Raw genomic sequence first — 2870 nt, 5'->3', positions numbered from 1 at the left:
CATGTTCCACCTATGAAACCATCTGCAGTCAGGGATTTTCCTCCTGGCTGTGGGAGGTATGCATCTCCTGTTCCACCTATGAAACCATCTGCAGTCAGGGATTTTCCTCCTCGCTGTGGGAGATATGCAACTCCTGTTCCACCTATGAGTGTCAAGGTACGACCTAAAATAGAGAAAGCTAATCAGGTGGCCCATATGATCAAGAAATGACATTCTTATAAAGGTATGTCAACCCCTAAGCAGCTCTCTTCAAAGAATATCAGAACCGCAGATCCACTCTATCCTTCTAGGCTTGTGACAAATGCCCCAAAGCTTCCCCCATCTAATGCAGTTCCTAAATTTGGAAAAGCCCATACCCGGTCAAAAGTTAAAGAAACTTTGAGATTATTTCAAGTGACTTGCCGGAAATTGTTGCAGAATCATGAAACCCAAGTTCAAGAACGTGCACTAGCTGGTAAATGTTTGCGTGTCGATCTAAAAGCATCCAAAATGTTAAGAGATAATAATCGGTATGTCAATACGGGTAAACAAATTGTGGGAACTGTTCCTGGAGTAGAAGTTGGAGACCAATTTCATTATAGAATTGAGCTCTGCATTGTGGGTCTTCATCGGCAGACACAGGCTGGGATTGATTTCTTGAAACAAGGAAATGTGACACTGGCTACCGGCATCGTGGTATCAGGTGGTTATGAAGATGATATAGACCGTGGGGATGTGTTGATATACGCTGGCCATGGTGGAAATAACTATAGTGGGGACAAAAGGCAGAACAAACACCAGAAACTTGAAAGCGGAAACTTGGCTCTTAAGAACAGCATAGATAGGAAGACACCGGTGAGAGTTATCCGTGGACACAAGCAAAAGAATACTGGAATTCATGAAAACAGAAAAGCCACCGTCAATGTAGTATATACATATGATGGCCTTTATGATGTGCAGAAATACTGGCTTGATAAAGGGGCATCTGGATACTCAGTATTCAAATTCCAGTTAAAAAGACAGCCTGGTCAACCAGAGCTGGGCTTGAAGGCAGTGCAATTTTGAGGCTGGTGCAACCTCTGACTTCGTGGAAGATGGGGGATTCACTATTGATTTGGCGAAAAAAATTCATCGTCGGCCGGCGCAATTTAAGGGTTAAGGAAACCACCATTCACATTGTTGACGCCACTGTTTTAAAACAGTCGCGCCGATGCTGTGAGAAAAGACAAAACATGTTTTTTTATACATTCGACTGCTTGAATCCAAATTTTCTTGTCAAAACATGATCATTGACTTCATTAAATGGTTTTTGCAGGAAGAAAATTGTTGAAAGTGGTGGATATCGATACTTAAGAAATAGCTAATCCAAATTGCTTGTAGGCTTTGAGGAACCGTGGTCTCCTCAAGTTCTTTCTCACACCAGTGACGAGGGCTCAACCTGAGCTCCTACAGTACCTAATTAGTCTTTCAGACATAAATCAAGAAAATTTCATCATCGATTACCAAGAGGTGGAGTTGGAGACTTCACACATTTATTTCATCACAGGACTGCCCCAGAGAGGGGAACCAGTCAACCTATATGGGTCAAGGCTGAATGGGGGAAGTGTGTCCATGTTACCTGCCGAACATTACCCAAAAGCTCTCAAATTCAAAACTGGCAAGATCAAGATTGCAACTATTCAAGATCTTATGTTGAGAGTGTTATTGTTTACCATCAACAGAGTGGTTCGGTCCCAAGCGCCACATGAGACTAACAAATCAAAGTTTATGTACACTATCGATTGCATAATTCCCACTATTTTTAATTAGGCAGAATCTATGAAAATCAACATGAAGTGCTAGCTATCAAAAGTTGTGCCGAGAAACCTGAAGTATTTTTTCTTTGGGTTTGTGCTAGTGACCTTATTCCTGGAGCGAGTTATGTTGTTCTAATACCACCTGACTAAGGTGCATCCACCGATTCCACGAGACCCACGGATGGTCTTTTGGAGAAAGTTGATGTCCAAGGTTACGAGGGACCAACAGATGTCCTATAAGCCCACTTCCTTCTCATGGCTATGATGACAACTCATCGTGTGGAGGATTGGCCTTACAGTGGTACCAATTCCCGTGGAGATCCAGATATGCCACTCCCATATTGGGAGGGCTTTGACGATGAAGGTAAAAAAACATTTTTTTTTAATATTTTGATGTTTTTTGTTGTTTTTTAAATATATGTATTAGCAACATTTCAATTTTATGGATGCAGATGTTGGACGAGAATGCCCTCTTGGGATGTCCCCAACTTTGAGGCATGTTGCTCATCATTTCGATGTCACTCCTTATGAGGAAGGAAACAATAATGAGGAAGAGATCGTGCAGAACCTCAAGAGATTGATGCATAATATCCGAGAGTATGCCTAGGTGTCTGATATCCCATGTCAATACCAAAGGCATAGGGTGCGAGTATCAGACCATATCCGTCGACTGCTAACTCATGTAGTCAGAGAAGTTACATGCTACCATGAGAATCATGTTTATTAGTGCATAGGCCTAGCATTCCACATTTTTTGAGGACTGTGATCCACAAATATATAAGGCCTGTGAGCCATGGATGTGTTTGAATAAACATATTATTTTTTGGGGTCCTGATGTATGAAAAAAATTATTGACACACACACACAAATATATATATATATATATATATATATATATATATATATATATATATATATATATATATATATATATGCTATATTTTCTTTCTTACTATGACACAAATAATTTTATTTTTTTACATGTTTCGCAAATGTATATCTAACATATAATTAGCTAATGCATTTCTCAATATTTTCATATGTTTAGGAATATGATGATATGTAATGTAATCAAAATTTCTCTCAAATAGATGA

At 39.6% G+C, this 2870-nt stretch overlaps 1 pseudogene; it reads left to right on the top strand.

Annotated features, from left to right (window-relative positions):
- The first annotated feature begins 225 nt into the window (after positions 1-225).
- On the top strand, positions 226-1044 carry LOC149178989 (histone-lysine N-methyltransferase, H3 lysine-9 specific SUVH6 pseudogene; annotated as a pseudogene).
- Positions 1045-2870: the final 1826 nt, after the last annotated feature.

Source organism: Pinus tabuliformis, chromosome 4_1, assembly GCF_031772625.1.
Source record: "Pinus tabuliformis cultivar Carrire ecotype Pingquan chromosome 4_1, CPIR1, whole genome shotgun sequence".
In the NCBI taxonomy this organism is placed as follows: Eukaryota; Viridiplantae; Streptophyta; class Pinopsida; order Pinales; family Pinaceae; genus Pinus; species Pinus tabuliformis.
Note: the sequence above shows the minus strand (reverse complement) of the source record. Positions and strands in the feature narration are given on the sequence as shown.